A 20689-nucleotide genomic window follows, 5' to 3' on the forward strand; every position below is an offset into this window, starting at 1 on the left:
ACAATAATTGTGAGCGTCAAGAATTTTGAAGATATTAATGCTCTTAGGAAAATCAAACCTTGTTTACTTATTTTGAAGCATGCAAAGATCATTCACGACAAATCTTTAGTAACTGGTTTCTAATTCCTTGGTTCCTCAATTTCTCTTTAATCAAATAGTTGTCAGTTAATTAATTGAAGAGTTTAAGCACAAAAACTGTATTTCTAATAAGATTTAAAAGTAGTCTTTAGGTCAAATTATATGTCACGTATTCAATCTAGTCCTATCCAGTTAAACCTTAGAAAAAACATAATTTTCAAAAATTGTTCTAATCCGAATTATATGTCACTTTTCAAAATATGCATGTGTCACACAATAATTGAACCACTATTTCTAGCCAAATTCAAAAGGTCATGTGAAAGAGTTTTTAAGATTTAATTCAAATATTAAATTTTCTAATTATAATAAAAGAATTCAAAAAGGATTAGCATACCTTTTTCGATATTTCTAATCTGAATGAAGAACGAATAACTCAATCATAAAATATATCAATGCATATCTTCAAAATAAAATAAACTTAGATTAATAATCCATAGAAAACATAAACAGGGCTCCTAACCCTTTGACAGAGAATTAGTTACCCATGGAATGAAAGAAAAACAAGAAGAAAATTGTGCTTATGAATGGAATGTCCTTCTCTGTAAACTAGGTTTACTTATTTATATCCTAATTCTAGAATTCAAATTCAAATTCAAGCTAAACTAATCCCATCTTTCAGAGAGAAAGATAAGATAACTAATTATTGATTTCAAATTCAAATCAAAATAATAATTCAAATCAAATCCTAACAAACGAATCTTTTATGTTTCTAGAAAGAATGAATAACTAATCTTCTAGAGTTTTGAGTGCTTTTGGATGTGATTAAAGCTTCTAATGATGTGGATAATTAAACTTGGGAGAGTTGTAACTATTTTTAAGATAGTCTTGCTTTAGAGAAAATTGAGCAAAAAGTCCCAAAATCACCTTCCAGGGTCATGCATACGCTGAGCGTGTGTATGGAGGATGCCCGACGAAAGAAGGAAAAAAGGAGGTTTGTCGGGCGTGCAAGAGTGGCCGCTGGGCATGTAGGAGGCGTTGAGGAGGTTCGTTGAGCGTGTGAACATGCCGTTAGGCGTGTGGCTTGGCCGCCTGACATGCCTTCTTAGGTGCTTTGGCTCCATTTCTTACGGCACGCTTTTGTTCATTGCCATGCTTTTGCTGTATTTGTGTTTTTCTTGTAAAAACGCTTAATTCTTGCTTGTTTTGAGCCTAAAAAAACACCTGAAAATACAACAACACTTTCACAACTCCAAATATTTTATTATTTATGAAATTCTATTAGAAGATATAAGAGATTTGATTTAAACCTAAGAAAATGCAAGAAAATGAACCATAAAAATTGCTTAAGATGACGTGTCGTCAATATGGTTAAGCAAATCTTACTTGTACCTTGGAATCCAATTTGGGATCAGATCAAATCCTAGACCTTTCCACATTCACTTGTTCTGCTTTTTTCGGTTGTCTCTTTTACTTGGTCACTCCTTTGCTCACTGACTATGTTTTGATTGAGAAATGCCAACAAAGATATGTTAATTTCATTGCTTTCAACCATCTATAGATTGATGGAAGAAAATGTGGGCGTTATATTAAGAAATTCAACTCAAATAACAAAAGTAAAATTAAGAGGACTATGGCGAAGAGGACATACAGTTGCTTTAACATCATTATTTTGGTTAAGCTTTCTCTATTAGCCTGAGTTTTGTTACAAAAATGACGACATGTATAATTATTGAATAAATTAAAATACAAAAGGTATCATATACAATTCATATTATTAAAACTATGAAATTTAAGTCCTGACCCAAACAAGAACATAGTAGGAACAAATCCTCACCATAATGACTCGAAACGACATGAGAATCAGTTCTACAAGATCTGATAGCTTCGATTGTAGCTTCAATCGAAGCTTCCAAAAACTCCCGCTCGCTTGCCTTCCAAATTTACTCAGCCAGTATCACCGAGTCTGCACCTAAGCCAGGCTCTGAGTGCTTCAAACCGCTGGAGCAAAAGCAAAACTAGAGGCAGAACTTGCCGTGGAACGCAGAAGCGAAAAATCTAAAGCATTACATCAATAATCTGAATGGAATCGTCACTGAAATACTATTCTGAGAGGCGAGAACTCCACGAATTGAGAGGCTCCACGATCACCTCGTCCTCTATTCATAATTCTACCAGCAATCCATTGATAGAGGAGACTTGGTGATAACAGTGATAAGGAGATGAATGACAATAGCAATGGAATCGAGATTTTAGAAATTCAGATTCTCTCACATTTTTTTTCTCGAAGGATTCTCTTGATTTTTTTTGTATGTGCTCAGTAAATATTTGTTTGGGTTGGATTTGTCATAATTAATTAGATTGAAAATATTATAATAATGAGATTTTTTGTTAATTATTTAAAATGGTCACAAAAAAAATATATTATAAAAGTTTTAATAATTTTCGCTTAAAAACTTCCATAGTGTACATTCCAATAATCTCTTGCCAACGGGGACTAGCTTCCAAAGGTAAATATTCTTTTATTTCGATGTGCTATTTGTTTGTATCCATCTTTAATAGTAGTATGAAGAACTAAGCAAAATATATATATATATATATATATATATATATATATATATATATATATATATATATATTGCCTTTAATTAATGTTCTTGATGAATTCTCACAAACTAGTGCACAAAATTAACAATTACAAAAACCATCATCAATTCAAAAAGTAGTACGTCAATAAATCAAATCATCCAAATCCAAATATACTGCCTTTCGGATTTTGGAATGATTCTAACAAAAATCTCAAGTATGTCCCAAAGAAATGAAAATACTCCTTTTAACAACAAAATTTATCAAATTTGACCTCGACAAAAATAAAAACATAAAATGAAAACACCCATTTTTAACTATCAAATTTGTTAGCCTATAACAAGCATAAAATTAATAATAAAAAAACACATAACAATGTAACATTAAGGAAGAAGAGTAGATATGAAAAATGGTAAAGTTGAACAACTCCCTCCTGCAAACTATTTGCTTCCCGCCAAAAGTCATGCCTCACCTTGGTTCCCTTGCAGCACTAGGCATTCTCTTGCCGAAAACCTCTCATCATTTGCTTCCTCATTAGGGTTCTGCGTTGTTCCAGAATGTTCCGTAGGATGTAGGTTCTGCTTTGGATGTAATTAAGGAGTTTTATTTGATTTTTGTTGTTGTTTTTGGGTTTGGTTTGGTTTTTAGTTGACGATAGAAATGAAAAAAAAAAATACTTTGGATGTAGATATAGTTAAAGGTGGAGCATTTTATGAGGGGGATTGGTGGGTTTCATATATTTGGATGCGTCAACATTGTGTTTGGATTTAGAAATCTTCATAATCTTTAACTATATGCATGCTTTTTGCAGGCCTTATGTAAAACCCGGTTAATTAACGGCTAATTAACCCATAAATGAGAATTTATTCTAGAAAGCCTAAAATGTGATTTTTATGGCTAAATGTGATAGAGGAGATTGAGACGAGAATTTCGGTACCAATTTTATAGAATTCGGACCAAGATTGGACCGAACGGGCCAAACCGGGCCAATTGGACCCAAAGTGGGCCCTTGGCCCAACATAACTTAACCAAAACCCTAGTTTTCAGCACTCTCTCTCCTCATTACACACACAAACACGCTGAATTAGAGGGAAGGGGGGAGAAGAACACTCTCTCAAGTTCTTTCTCTCACTTGATCTTCAAACCACCATAACTTTTGATCTAGAGCTCCGATTGCCGCCCCGTTTGCGGCCACGCGTTCACCGCGGAGAGCTCTACAAAATCCATACCATCAATCTTGAGGTAAGCCACACTTTTCTGTTCGAAATTTCAGCCCCTATTTTCGAGTTTCATGGGTAAAATGTTGAGATTTTGGGTTCTTTGATGTTATAGGACCCAACTCTCTTGAAGGAGAAGATTAATCTTGTCTCCTTGGACCTTGGGTGTGGTAAGATTCTCAACCCTAGTGTAATTTGTGATTTTATGATGTTTGGGTTTTGAGATGTTGTGTATGGGTATGATGGTTGTGGCTTAGGTTGTGTATGTGTGGATATTGGAGCTTGATTGGTGATTTTGAAAAGCTTGGAAAGGGTTTGGTGGTGCAAAATCTGTTCTTGGAAGTGTTGAGGCCTTGAGAGCTTGTGGATAAGTGGTTTAGAAGTGCTCCGGTGGAGCTTGGGAAAATCGGCTAAGGTATGGTTTCGGTTTCCCGTATCTAATATGTAATGTGGTAGGAAATACTTAGGCTAGAGGCCCTAAGATAGGCATTGAATGGTTGATGTTGTTGAATGATTGAGATATATGATGTGGTCATATATGTACTATTGATTATTGATGCCTTGATAGTATGATGTATGAGAAATATGCATGTTGAGATATATGCTTGATAATTGGTTATGGTTGAATTGTGGGTTGGACCATGTTGATGGTGAGTATGATGTTGATTGTGTACAATCATGATTTATTGGAATTGGTGTTGTTGAGACTTGGCATGAGGAATAGCATATGATATGTCAATATGTTTGAGTTGAGCCACTTGGGTGAAGTGGGTTAAAATGATGAGATAGTGATTTTGGTAAATTGTGGTTATGTGTCAATGTGTGAGTTGAGGAGGCTTGATGTTGAATTTGATACATTTTGAATTGATTTCAAAGAAAAGGGATGAAATTGGTATGTTTTGATTGATTTTGAAAAGATTTGGATATGGCTTGTTTTGAAAATGGCACTTTGTGGTTTTTATGAAAAACATGGTTTTTGGGCATACTTTGGTGGGACATAACTTGGACTACGGATCTCTGTTTTGTACCAAATCTGTTTAGAAATGAAATTGGATCCGGGATGTCCATGCCGTTCGAAGAACGGGTGAAAAACGATTTAAAATGAGGAAGTTATGTCCGTTGGAAGATTGGGGTAAAAATCTGTGAATTCTGCAGCTTTTAACTTAGAAAATTTTTAGCAGAATCACCCCTTGCGCGTGGGCGCACCTGGCGCGTACGCGCCGATCTTCCGAAAAGCGCCATCCACGCGTACGCGTGATGTGCGCGGGCGCGCCGATTGTGCTGCACCCAATGCCCAGCCATTTTCCAGAGAGTTATGCCAGAACTGTGCCGGTGTTGTGCCTGGGGCACGAGAACACCCGCGCGTACGCGAGGTTGACGCGTGCGCGTCGATGGGCAAGTTTGGAATCCACGCGCTAGCGTGCATGACGCTTACGCGTCGACGAGTTTTTGAGGCCATCCACGCGTGAGCGTAGAGTGCGCGTACGCGCGGCCCTGTTTCATCCCAAAGTTGATTTTTGAGTTTTAAAAGCCAAATCTCATACTTCTAAGCCTCCGATCTCACCATTTATGTCTTAAATCATTATGGCATGCCTAGCTATTAAGAAGGGGCTAGTGAATGAGGTAACTTGCGAGTGAAGCAAGGGGAATATGAATGATCGATGAGGATCAAGATGATTATGTGAGATGTGGAGGATGGTGGAGGAAGTGCTTGTTATACTATGGGCCGAAAGGCTATAATTGTTAATGAAATGGCTGGTTATGGATTTAACCATGAGCCGGAATAGCTGTGTATGCTATGAATATTGGCTGGTTCTGGATTGAACCGTGAGCCGGAATGGCTAGTATGGATGTTGATCCATGGATGAGAATTCATGCATGTTGATGCTGAATTATTGATAATTGTGAAATTTGCACTTCCACTATCTGAGTACGAGTTTCCTTGGGTAGTAGCAGTGGCTAGCCACCACGTGCTCCAGGTTGAGACTCGAAGCTCTGTTAACCCTATGTTGTAAGTGTGGCCGGGCACTGTGAAAGGCCCGGATGAGCTCGAACCCCCGTAAATATTCACCAATGAGGGTGATGTATATGGATCATGTTTATGATCAAGTTTATAACGAGTATAACTCGAATTTGGGGATGCACGACAGAGGGACAGTCCAATGGTTAGCGACCAGGACTTGTCGGGTTGGCTATATAACCGACAAGATGATATCATCAGCCACTAGGGACAGGCATTCATCATATGCATACTATATGAATTGTTTGAGATTGCCTATTTGACTGCATATAACTTGCTAATTGTCTAAATGTCTTACTTGCTCCTATTTGTATATTTCTTGTTTGATATAACTGTGTTTGCTACATTATATCCTGCTGATGGTTGGGAGGTTTGAAGGAATTGGAAAGGGAAGTATTAGTTAGACTGAAGAATCTCTAGTCAGATGCCCTTTTATGGTTTAGCTTGTTTATAAGCTTGGATATTATCTGGAGGAAGTTCCAGGATTGCCTTTGGCTTTCCTCCATTATTATGTATTATATATGTGGAAGCTGTTACCATGTTGGGGACCTTTGGTTCTCACCCATGCGGGTTTTGTGGTTTTCAGATGCAGGACGTGAGGTTTCCCGCTGAGGCATGCTGGAGACTTCTATACTTGCGAAGATCCTTTGTTCTCGGGGCTATGTTTTGGTTTATATGTTTTGCCTAGATACTTTTATCTCCATTAAATAATACAAACTGTGATGACTCCTCTTATGGGAGATTTTGGAGAATAGGTTTTATGTATTTGTGTCCCTTTGGGTTTCCTTTGGGGTTTTCCTTATTTTATCATATGTATATATTGTTATACTCGGACCGGTTATCTTCGCAGCCGGATTTTGAGTCTTGATATTCCTGTTTTTGACACTCCTCTGTTTATATATAATCACGCGTTGGTTATCCTTTTTCGTTACGTTATCGATCGGAGTGTTGCGCTTTAAGGTTGCGGTTTTTGTTTACCCCTTTTTCTACCAAGGCTCCTAGTTATAATCAATCATTCATACTACTATACGTACTAAATTTTTATTTTAGAGGTCGTAATACCTTGCCATCTTGAATTATGACTTAAGCATAAGACTCTGTATGGTAGGGTGTTACACCTTATGCTCTCTTGGCTAATTGTTTTAAAAAGTCATCGGGTACCTATGACTATTCAAACCAAACTTTAACATTTAGTCCAACAAAAGAATTTAAAATGAAAACAAAACTTTGAAATAAACCATGATTTAATTAAACGATAAAATATATTTTTTGTCCCTAAAGTTTAATAAATATTTTAAAAATATCTTTACATTTTATTTTGTTTCAATTTTGTTCCAGAAATGTTTAATTTACGACTAATTTTTCAAAAAGTTTAAGAGCAATTCAACAATAATTTCATAAAAATAACCATCAACACAAGCAAATCAAGCATAATTTTGATGCATTATTGTTAAATTATTCTTAAATTTTTTGAAAATTCAGTTGTTGAAGATATATTTAATGCAAATAAAAAAAATTTCAAAAAAAATTAAAACAAAATAAAACTTAAAGATATTTTTAAAACTTCTACTAAATTTTAGGAACAAAAAGTATATTTTACCCTTAATTTTAAATTATCTTCGAGAATTTTATTTTATATGATATTGTAAATACTACAAATACTTTCTTCGATAAATGATTGATCTCTTGACCATATTAGAATACATTAGGATGTTATGTATTAGAAAAAGTATATATTTAGACATATCTCGTATAAATTAATATATAACATGTTAAATATATTCTAATAGACACAATTATAAAAAATTAACGAAATGATCATATCAAATATATAGTTAACAGAAACCAAAACTTAGATGCTTACAAGTATTTCTTGTTGTACTGAGCAATAAGTCTGAGAGTGCACTCGACCTGTTTTTTTTCATCTGTCGGATAAAGTTGACTGCATTTGTGGATAATGCATTTCTTAACACATTCTTTCTGCTCTTTCAATTTGTTCTTGTGGCGTATTAAGCAGTTCTTGGCACAAATTTCTAGAGAGTGATTTGCAATATAATAGGATGTAGTCCAATCCTCTTCAGGAATAGTTTCATGAAATTCATCTATCGCACCAGAACAAATAATTACTAAAATAATCATTAGCATTGCAATTACAAGTGTTGCACCATTCTTAGCCATATTATTGGTCACTCTTCTTTTTTATCTTGAAAACATTAGTATATGGTATGTAGTTCATATGTTTTATATAGGCTTAAAATATTCCCCCAAATATTTGTTCAATATGATTATTCTAGCTAGAACTAGTATATTCCTTTCTTAAGTCATGTCCCCTCATTGTAGCAAGAGTTAGAAAATACTAATAAAAAAATCCTCTAATTTTAGTGAATGATGTTTTTGCATAGTTAAGCTTGAATTTGTCTCTTGAACCATCTATGATAATTATTCATTAGATAATAATTTCATTTAATTATTCGTAAGAACATATATAATATTTATTGAACATTATATGATGCGTAATATAAAATTTGAAAAGCTTTATATGCCTCATAAAATAATTGTAAACATAATATTGATGAGGAGTTTCTTGTGTAATAGTAGTGATAAAGGGGATTATAGCTAATCATTGGCCACTCAATCACTCTCCTTTTATTTTCTTGCAATCATAAGTTTATGATAGACGATCATTTTTTATAAATACTTATTCTATAAGATATGATTCCAGAACTAATAATTAAGATATATCAAGAGCTGTAAAATATTAATATAAGCAAAACATAATTTTAGCGAGGTGTTGTTTTCAATTGTTAATCATTCTAGTTGGAAAGACATATTCCAGCTCAACCAGAGGATATCTTATTGATTGTTGTGTAATAAGAACGAACTTATATGACAATATAATGTACATTAAACGGTACTAAATATAAAGGTGGAAATTAAAGTTTCATGCCTCATAAAAACATTGAAAATATAAAATTAATTAGGAGTTGTTTGTGTAACAAAAGTGAGGGAAAAAAAGATTAAATAATAATAAATAATTAATTATAAAAATGATGTGATGTCAATGGTGGCATAAATTATAGTTTAAAGCAAAAAGAAAAAAAGGAAAAACCATTTTGATTTTTACGCGTGGTGCAAAACTATCGTAACTTAATTCTTCAAGATATTGAAAAGATTACATTATTCTATAACTTGGGAATGCAAAGAGAATTCACAACTTTCAATCCATAGACATACATGAGTATAGTCCTTAACTATACTAAAAATAATAATATATTACAGCAATAACTATACTTGCAAACAGAGACGAATTATTATATATTTCTATGGAAGGTTAATATATATATTATATAATATTAAAATAAGATTTATGAAAATAAATTATATAATGTAAGGTATATTATAAAAATATACTGATGAAAAATATATATATTTTGAAGTATAAAAAATATGTGTATATTTTTTACTAATAAAATTATATATGTCGATTCTTCATAATATAAAGGCTTTTTTAATTAAATAAAATAAAAAGACTCCAAAATTACTTGATTTTCCAAAATTAATTTTTAAAATGCGAATTTCCTGTTCTTATTAATATATAAATCATCTCAGGACTATATGTTTTAGATTATATATTAAACGTTATACCTAGGATAATGTATGCTTAAAAGTTTTCTCAAAAAATATATATAAATCGTCCTAAGATAATGAGGTTGCCAAAATAAACGTAAATCATTCTACCCTGTGATGATTTTTAAGCTTTTTTCTCTTAAAACACAACATCCTAAAATGATTTACATTCAAATCCTAAATGACACGAGGTTGGCGTGATTTACCTTCTATTTAGCTAACTCTCAAGACCCTTCCACGATCTACTCGCAGATAGAAAGCTCATACCCCGTCACAATTAATCTTGCAGCCGAAGAGCCACCATTGTCACTATACCAAAGCTTGCGGAGAGAAGGTTGAGGAAGAATAGAGCTATCTACAGCAGTGGAAGAAGGGGCAGTGAGCGGCGGAGTGCGGCACATAACGGCAAAGTTGTGTCAAAGTGCGGCATAGAGTGGCCAATTTGCAGAAGAGTGCGGCGCAAAACGGCGATTGTGCAACAAAGTGGGAAGCATCAGCATTGAGGCAAGGATGACCACCAATGAGGGAGATATGCACTGCCTGAATGGTATTGCCCATATTGTCAGATTTATCGATGAAGATGTTAGTTATCATGATTAGAATCCGTATTTAGTTGATTTAGTTGATGTCATTGTTTGTTAATGAAATTTATCTATTGATAAATTTAATCTAATTTCAATATGAATATCTAATGAGATCGTGGTTGGTAAATGACAATAAGTGTAATTGACTGTTAGAATTTTGTGATTATGAAGTTTAGTATAATGTCCGGTTAATTAATAACTAATTAATTCATAAATTAAAATTTATTCTAGAAAATTAAAAATGTAATTTTTATGACTTAATATGATAGATAAAGTTAAAACGAGAATTTTGACACCAATTTCAAAGAAATCGGCCCAAGATTGGACCGAACGGGTCACACCGGGCCAACCGGACCCATATGGGGCCCTTGGCCCAACCAAGCTCAACCTAAAACCCTTATTCAGCACTCTCTCTCCTTTCTTAAACCTCAAAAACGGTGAAACATGCAAGGAAAGGCGGGGAAGAACACTCTGATCTTCCAAAGTTCTAACCCTTACTTGATCTTCAAATCACCATAATTTTTGATCCAGAGCTCTAATTGTCGCACCGTTTGTGGTCACGCGTTCACCGCGTCGAGCTCTACAAAGCCCATAACTTTGTTCTTGAGGTAGGCCACGATTTATCCTCTGAAATTTCAGCCTTAATTTTGAAATTTTGGGTGAAAATTTGAGATTTGTGAGCTTTTGATGTTATAGGATCCAACTAGCTTGAAGGAGAGGCTTAATCTTGTCTCCTTGATCTTTGGGTGTGGTAAGATTCTCAATCCTAGTAGAATTTATTAGTTTATAATGTTTGGATATTGAGTGGGTATGTTTGAATGTAGTATTGTGGTTTAGGAAGTATATATATGTGTGTTGGAGCTTGAATAAAGTTTTAGAAAGCTTGGAAAAAGGCTTTTGTGTGCTAAAAATATGTTCTTAGAGGTGTTAAAGCCTTGAGAACTTGTGAAAAATTGATTTGGAGGTGTTCCAGGTTGAGCGGGGAATCGGCCAAGGTATGGTTTCGGTTTTCTGTATTTAAAATATAATATGGTGTGAAAACTTAGGCTAGAGACCCTAAGATAGGATTTGGACTATTGATGTTGTTGATTGGTTGAGATGAATTGTGTTATTATGTATGTGATTAGTGGATTTTGGATGTTTTGATGGTATAATGTATGAGAGACATGCATGTTTTGATATATGCTTAATGATTGGTTGAGATTGAATTATGGGTGAAACCATGTTGATGGTGAGGATGATATTGATTGAATGTATTGATGGTTGATGAAAATGGTATTGTTGGAAATTGAGATGAGGAAAGATATATGACATGATATTGTGTTTGAAATTGAGTTATTTGATTGAGAATTTGGATCCTCTAAATTTTAAATTTGTACTTTAGAGGGTAAAGTGTAAACTTCTACTCTTAAATAGTTTCTCTCTCATATTTATTCTTAGTTCCACCTATAAAATAAATGGTAAAAAATCACACTTTTCTCTTTAAAGTGAAATTTAAACTTTAGAGAATCCAAATCCTTTGATTGAGATTGGTTAAAGTGGTGGATTGGTGGATTGTGAATTTGATAACAATGTTAACATATGAGTTGAGGAGGTTTGAGGTTGATTTTTGGTAAGGTTTGGTTGGTTTTGAAAAGGGTTGAAATTTGGTTTGTTTTTAAAATAGAATTTTGTGGGTTTGTATGAAAATATGGTTTTTGGGTCTACTTTGACGGAGCATAACTTGGTCTCCGGATCCCCGATTTGTGTCAAACATATTTAGAAATAAAATTGGATCCGAGATGTTTATGCCGTTCAAAGGACGGATGGAAAATGATTTGAAACAAAAAAGTTATGCCCATCGAAAGTTTGGGGTTTGAAAATGTAATTCTGTAGCTTTTTAAACTTAGTAAAATTTTTGGCAAATCGTGCTCCCACGCGTACGAGTGGCTGACACGCACGCGTCACTCTCAATTTTTACTCCCTCACGTGTGTGCCTAGCCGACGTGTACGCGTCGCTGTATTGATGCAAGTGCCCAGCAGAAAATCCAGAGAGTTGCGCTTGTACTGTACTGGTTTTGTGCGAGGAGCACAAAATGCACCCACGCGTACGCGTGACTGACGCGCACGCGTCACTCTACTTTTCCGCCTTCCACGCGTGCACATGGGCGACGCGCATGCGTGATCCCGTTTTCACCAAAAACTGATTTTTGAGTTTTCAAAGCCGAATTTCAGACTTCTAAGCCTCCATTCTCACTCTTTATGTCCTAAATCCTTATAGTATACCTAGCGATGGGAAGAGGCTAGGAGACGTGGTAACTTGTGGATGAAGTAAGGGGAGAGTTAATGATGAATTATGATTAAAGATAATTGTATGGAGTGTTGATGATGATGGTGGAAGTGCTTGATACGCCATGAGCCGAAAGGCTGTAATTGTTAATAAATTATGGCTGGTTATGGATTGTATTATGAGTTGAATGGCTGAGTTATTGCTGAATTATGGCTGAGCTATTATTGAATTATGGCTGAGTATGATTGCATATATGCTTATTGAATGAAATGTGAATATTGCACTTCCACTATCTGAGATACGAGTTTCCCTGGGTGAAAGCAGTGGCTAGCCACCACGTGCTCCAGGTGGAGACTTGATACTCTGCTAACCCTATGTCGTAAGTGTGGCCGGACACTGAAAGTTCCGGATTAGCTCACCTTCGTGGATAAACACCAGTGTGGGTGTTGTGTATATGTATTGATAATTATGATTGAGGATAACTTGAGTTGGGGATGCACGACAGAGGGACAGTCCAATGGTTAGCTACCAGGACTTGTCGGGTTGGCTTTATAACTGACAGATGAGACTTATCAGCCACTAGGACAGGAATACATCATATGCATTATATGTGAATTGTTTGAAATGCCTAATTGACTGCATATTACTTGCTAATTATCTAACTACTGTATCCACTTCCTATTTGTGCATTTTCTTGTTGATATAATTGTGTTTGCGATATCAAATCACTTATGGCGGTTGGGAGGTTCGAAGAATTTGGAAAGGGGAGTGTTAGTTAGACTGAAAATCTCTAGCTAGTTGCCTGTTTCATTTATGGTTTAGTCTGTTTATAAGCTTTGATTATCTATTGGAAGTTTTAGGATTGCCTTCGGCTTTCCCAGGACATTACATGTTAGATATGTCGGCACTGCTACCATACTAAGAACGTCCGGTTCTCACCCATGCAAATTTTGTGATTTTTAGATGTAGGACGTGAGGCTCCTTGCTGTGGCATGCTGGAGACTTCTGGATTAGCGAAGACCCTTAGCTCTCGGGACTTTATTTTGGTTTTATGTACTTACTTAGCTACTTATTATTTCCACTATATACATATATACTGTATTGACTCTTCTTAGAGGTTATCTTAGAGAACAGGTTCTGTAACTTGTCTTTTGGGTTTCTTTTGGGTTCCTTACTTTTTATATATATATATGTATATGTATGTATACTTCTATGCTCGGACCGGTTATCTTCACAAACCGGGTCTTGAGTTTTGATATCCGTATTTTTGGCACTCTCTTGTATATACACTCGCGTTAGCTTATCCTTTATCTGCTTTATTACGTTATTGATCGGAGTGTTGCACTTTTCAATTTAACGGTTTTGATTTACCCCTTTTTCTTCAAAGGCTCCTAGTTATAAACATTTTTCACACTACTATATATACTAAGTTTTATTTTTAGAGGTCGTAATACATCGCCACCTCTGTTTTATGACTTAAGCATAAGATTCTGTGTGATAAGGTGTTACATTTAGGGTCTTATTGTTTAGTGAATTTTTAGGTTTTTGGGCGATTATGAAAGATATTAGACTTAGATGAATCTAGAGATTTAAAGTTGAAAATTTCGTTTATAATGAATTTATGCTTATGATGTTAGACTTGTGATATTATAATGATTACCTATAACCGGGACTGTTCAAAGTTTATTTCATAGACTTTTTTTATTTTTAACTATATATTTTTGTTACGTATAATGCCTGGATAAATTGCGCCTTTAATATTTCTGTTTTATCAGCCAACTTGATGTGTTAGGAGCATCCGTAGGCAACAAAAGATGATAATGCATAACCGTATAGTGCCTTACTTAGATTGTGACAATTTACTACATGATCTAAGGATGAATGATTATTAGTTTAAGTTTGACGAGCCATTGATCAGTACATTTGTGGAGAGATAGCGTCCAAAGATCCATACATTTTACATGCCATTTGGGGAGTGCATGATAACTTTATAGGATGTGGTATACCAATTTGGCCTCCCTATTAATGAATTTGCAGTTAGTGGATGTCTTAATGACTTCGAGCAGTTGATGGAGGGGAGAAAGCCTGCATGGGTGGGGTTTGAAGAGTTGTTTAGTGAACTTCCACCAGACAATTGTATCGATGAGTTCACAGTTTTTTTCTTGGTTCTAAAACAAGTTCAAATTCATGCCTGCTAATGCATTAGAGGCTACTATACAAGTTTATGCGCATGGCTATGTTATGATATTATTGTCTATGACTCTTTTCAGGGACAAGTCTAGTGCTAGAGTTCATTTACGGTGGCTGTCGCATGTTGCAGATCTTGACGGACTCGGCAAGTATAGTTGGGGTTCAACCACCTTGTCTTGAATTGTACAGGTATCTTTATAGAGTTGATAACCAAAATGTTAAGAACCTAGCTGATGGGCCATTAGCATTGGTGCAGTCTTGGATTTTTGGTGTTTCCGACATTTGGGCCCAAAGAGTTTGACACCATTTTTTGGCTGGTTGCATCGAGGTAACTACTTGTTATAAATTAGTTGTATAATGCATTAGTTGTTACCCTTTTTTCCTTAGTGTAACACTTATCATTATGTGTCTTTCAGGTAGGGCAAGTACCAGCCATCGTCAGACGAAAAGGGTCCTTAGGTCATCGCTACTCAGCATAAACTAGATATGTTGACTGTAAATGATGTAAGTATAAACTTCCATTACTCGCTTTCTATTATGATTGAAGCTTAAATGTGCCTATTTGTGATTTTGTTTAATATTGATTAATTGTCATCTTACAATTCATTTGGATACCGTATAATGCTCTTACCTGAGCACACGTTGTTATGTAAGTCGACCACAGTGTGATAGAAGTGTGGAAGGTGTTGTTATGTTTGAGAGATTGACTGGGCTTGTGATCTCCCGACAGGTGTTATGTCTTCCTCGCCATTCCTATAATCAAATAATGGATGGTTCCAAATCTGATCATCATCTCCTATAGCCTCCGCAAGTGGATCTCTATCTTTGACCTCCATGAATGCGGGTGCACTGTCCAATACAGGTGCTGCTCTCATCGCAGCTGTAAGCTCTCCGAAGGTATGCATATCAACCAAGTCATCTGCATTATCTGCTTGAACGGGTAAATCTTCTACAAATGATGGAGACAAAACATAGGTAGTAACCTGTTGACCTGCTGGAATGGTGCTAGAATTCCCTTCTATCATATTGGTTGGTGGATTCTGAGCAGATCCACCAGAGCTACCCTCAGCTCTACATCAACAATTCTCGCAAATAACTCCATAGTACCCAAATCTAAAAATCTAGCTTGATTATGAAATATAATTCACATGTCGTCATCACTTGAAATCTCATGTTTTCCAAACTTAACATAACCTTGCCTGAGTGAGATAGGAGTACGAAAAAAATACTTGCTCTACACGTTGTTTTGCCGCACTTTTCTAACTTCCGTAATATACTATTTTGTAAATCCATCAAACTCATTGACGAATTTACAAACAAACTAATCTACTTTCTACTAGAGAATGTAACACTCTCACTTAGGTTTTTATCAATTTTTTCTCGGTCATAAACTAGCAAAAACACACTCTCATCCATTTCTTCCAAAACTTTCACTTCATATTTGTCTCGTTATACACCATACTCGTTTATTTATAGACTCATTATCTTCATAAATTGTCCTGGGATCTTGAGCTTTGTCAATCCAAACGTAAATCATTATAGGGTCTTGAAGGTTAGTCTCCAACACGTAAATCATCACAAGCTCCTAAAGTTTAAGTTTGAACATAAATCGTCCCATGATGCTGTGCTTTAAGAGAGAAAAGCGTAATTCATCACGGGTCGAACAATTTATGTTCATTTTGGCAACCTCATTACTCTGGAACGATTTATGTGCATTTTTGAGAAAACTTCCAAGCATAAATCGTTCGAGGATCGGTGTAACGTGTAATATATAATCTAAAAACACACAACCTTGGGACAATTTATATATTAACAAGAATAGGGGACGCATTTTGAAATTTGATTTAGGGGAATCAAATAATTTTTAGGTCTCTTTATTTTATTTAAGTAAAAAAGTTTATTATAAAACTCATCAATAATAGAATTTGTGTCAAATATTTCGACAATCTTCTTTTTAATGCAAATCAAAAGATAATTAACAAGAAATTCATCTTTTATTTTGTTTTCAAATGTATTCTTCATAATATTCATAACTTAAAAAGATCTCTCAATTATAGCAATTGAACAGGAATAATTAATACTAAACGAATCAAATAATCAATCAAACGATATGTTCCAGACTTTTTTGTTTTGTTAACTCTTGATATAACTCAAAAATTGTACATAAGTTACTTAATTCAACATGATTAAGAATATCAAGTTTATAATATTTCTTGCATTCTAATATAAAATTTCTCTTGGTCACTAAATTCGTTTAGATAAAATTATTCAATTATTTTACTTACTTTTTAGATATTAAAGATTATTAATATTTGGACTGATTTTTTATTTATATTTGACTAAATATTAAATATATGTTTTAAACAAAAAATAAAATTATATAATATATATAATAATTTTATATACTTAATAACTTATTATTATTGTTTTAAAAAAATTTGGGAGGCTCCTTATGTTTGTTGCTGCTGGCAAGTATTGCACCATTCTTTGTCATTGATCACTCTTCTTTTTGGTCATAAAAACACTAGTTTATGATAGTTAATTAATGTTTTATATAGGCTTAAAATATTTTCTAAATATTTATTCTATATGACAAACTACAATGAGAGACCCCAAAAATTTTAGTTATGGAGATAAAATATACTAAAATAAATTTTTTTAAGAAGTAAATACTAAATTGGTACCCGAAAGATTTTGATATGAATAAAATAGTATCTGATCTTTGTTATTGACAAAATAATCCCCGAAATATTTTAAAATTTGACAAAAGTGACCAACCTTCAATTAAGTTACCTGGAGTTAAAGTTTAAGGATGACGTGTCAGTTAACAATTTTCATAATAACAAAATTTACCACTTATAATTTTTATAATTTTAAAAACACTCAAATTTCAATTTTTTTAAAACCCTAATTCCCTTTCTTCTAAAACCCTTGTCTCTTCCTCTTCCTCAGCATCCTCCTCCGATTTTCTTCTTCTTCCCTAATAAACTCCTCTTCATTTTCGTTCATCACCGCCTCTACCTTCCTCCTCTTTCTTCCTCCGACCAACCTCCGACTCTGACTTACTACAATAACGTCGTCCTCCTCCTTCCTCCTTCTTCTCTCTCTTTTAACCAAAGATGCTTATCCGAGACTCAACCCTTTTTCTCAAGACTCAACCCCTTTTGTATTTCTCTTTTTTTTCTTGACCTAGTGATTGTGAAGCTACTATGGCTGTTGAACTCATGATGGGTGGTTATAGAAACGACAGCAACAGTAGCAATGGCTTCGCCACTTCCAAGACTGAAGAGAACGTTGTCCAAGAAGTGACATCTCTCTTAAACTCAACCCCAACACTTTAACGCTTCTTCTCTTTTTTCTTCGTCAATCAAAATAGTTTCACATATGTACAATAAGAGATTTTTAGCAAAAATAGTAGCAGCAAAACTAACAAAATCTCATAAATTCTTCACTCAGAATGTTTGCATTTTCATTACCGTTATCATCCAAGAAAACTGGTGTCTTGATAGCATGGTTCAACTTACCTTCAATCTCTTGATCCACCCAAAAGAAATCAGATTTCCACTATCAACTTGCCCCCACTTCCAATTTTCATAAGCATCTTGCCTAAAATATTTGATTTATCCTTTTTAGTTGTCTTACTTTAAGGTCTCTCCAGTAAAAAAAGAGAAGAAAAGACATTAGGATTATTTGAAAATGATGATGATTGAGAAGAAGAGATGAGAGTTTCAGAAAAAGGAGATTAGGATTTTTTAAAAATTAAAATTGAGGTATTTTTAAAATTATAAAAAGTAAAAATAGTAAATTTTTTAATTATGAAAATTGTTAACTGACACGTCATCCTTAAACCTTAACTCCAGGTAACTTAATTGAAAGTTGGTCATATTTATCAAATTTTAAAATTTTTTAGAGATCATTTTGTTAATAACAAAGATCAAGTACTATTTTATCAGCGTCAGAATTTTTTGAGTACCGATTTGCTATTTACCTCTATTTTTAAACATTGATATATTTATATTTTAAAACTAAAATCATATATATAAAGGCCCAAAAATAATTAGACCTATATATGAAAACTGAAAAGTGTATTAACTTAAAATAATATAATAAAAATTAATTGAAATAGTTTTTTATTTTAAAATAATTAAATATTATATTATATATATATTTAAATTTAATTTAAAATATGATCAATTTATTAATTAATAGATAGATAACATTCTTTCTTTTTTTTAATTAATTTAAGAAAAACTAATAATTTTACTTATGGTTAGAAAATTAAGTTTTAGTTTAGTAATTAATTACTTGGTTAGTTTTAAAAATTATATTACCAATATTTATTAATGTTGAATTTTTTATTTATTTATTTTAGTTTTGGTACTTATAACAAGATAAATATTATTTTATATTAAATTTAATAATATAAAATTTCTTTTATCCTAAATTTTAATGGTAAAAAGATAATATAATAAAAAAAATATATTAATCTATATGTACTTAGTATTTTGTTTTCAAATTTCTAATGGAGCAAGTGCCACTCCTTCTTATCTAAGTCTGTCCCTGACTATCTTGTAAAACCCCAGTAAATAATAAATAATTAGTTAATAATTAATAAATATGTTAAATGAGAGTAAAAAAATTATGAATTTAATATTTATAATACAGAAAAAATGCTGATGAGAATTTAATTTAAACAATAAAATTTAAGCACAAAAATATAATTAATTGCAGAAAAATGTGTACAGACGTTAAAATTATCTGTATCGACTTAAATCTGTTCGATACTGCGAGTGAGAAAATTAGAACTGTAAAAAATGACAAGAAAAATATTTAGAATAGAAATCCGGATATTTATTTTAAAAATTTTGAGCCCGTCCAGGTAAATAATAAATAATTAATAAATGAATTAAATGAGAGCAAAAAAATCATGAATTTAATATTTATAATTCAAGGAAAATGCCGATGAGAATTTAATTAAATAAAATTTAAGTGCAAAAATATAATCAATTGCGAAAAAATACGTACCGATATTAAAATTAACTGTATCAGTTTAAATCTGTCTGATACCGTGAGTGAAAAAATTAGAACTGTAAAAATGATAAGAAAAATATTTAGAATAGAAATTCGGATACTTATTTTAAAAATTTTGGACCGAGGTAGGGCCAACGGGCTCAAAATTGCAAACGAGCCCACATTAGGTCCAAGCCCATGCTATATATCTTCCTCACTTGACAAAAGTTCAGCACACTCCTCCCCCCCCCCTCTCAAAATTGAGAAAGTCATGAACAAAGAGAAGAGAGGGAAGAACATGAGTCCTAAATATTGTTGATCTACCACATTCAAATCCACATAACTTTCAATCCGTAGCTTCGATTGACAAATCGTTTGCGGCTACGCATCGCTCTTCTCATCGTCTTCGATTCTATATAACTATTGTGGTGACTAAATCTAAAATCCTTGCTCTATTTTTGAATTTTCCATTGGATTTACGTTTTTGGTATAAGTGAGTTGAAATCTTGTGATTTTGCTTCTTTACGGATACTCTAATATGGATTTCAAAGGAGTTCCATTCCAAATTTGATTGGATTAAGGTAAGAAAGCTTTTCTCTTTTTGAAGTTTCTAATTTTATGAAATCTAGATTGAGAAAATTATAAATTTTGTTGTGAATAGCTTAATTGTGGAGAGCGTAGATGCTTGATTGATATTGGTGTAAATTTGGATGCTTGGGATGGTTGCAAAGTGCTTGGCGGGACCTTGGTAGATTGGTTATTGCTTGGATTCGTCCGGAGAGGAAATCGAGAGTTGGGAGAAACCGTCGTTGATAAAGTACGGGTCTTAATTTCAGATAGACATTGTGTAACACTATGTGAAAACCTAGGTTAATTGCCATAGGATATCGTTGAATGTGGTGTGCTGATGATATGTTGTGATTTTAGTATGATTATATGTTTGGTGAGCTATGTATGAATGTATGAGTGGAACTGAAATTAAATGTTGTGGTATAGTTATCATTTTATTGATTAGTATGAAAATTGGGACGAAAACCGTGATAGGGTGAGGTATCCTCTACGAGGTATGCTATGGTAAGTTGCATAGTTGCCATATTTTGATTTGGTTATG

The 20689-nt window shown here is 33.6% G+C and overlaps 1 long non-coding RNA gene across 1 annotated transcript; it reads right to left on the minus strand.

Annotated features, from left to right (window-relative positions):
* Positions 1-816: 816 nt before the first annotated feature.
* On the minus strand, positions 817-8093 carry LOC112747514 (uncharacterized). Its single transcript, XR_003174921.2, has 3 exons — positions 7763-8093; positions 1468-1572; positions 817-1299 (listed from the first exon to the last, which is right to left on the minus strand). It is a non-coding gene; the product is annotated as an uncharacterized lncRNA (long non-coding RNA).
* Positions 8094-20689: the final 12596 nt, after the last annotated feature.

This window comes from Arachis hypogaea, chromosome 2 (assembly GCF_003086295.3).
Source record: "Arachis hypogaea cultivar Tifrunner chromosome 2, arahy.Tifrunner.gnm2.J5K5, whole genome shotgun sequence".
NCBI classification, from domain to species: domain Eukaryota; kingdom Viridiplantae; phylum Streptophyta; class Magnoliopsida; order Fabales; family Fabaceae; genus Arachis; species Arachis hypogaea.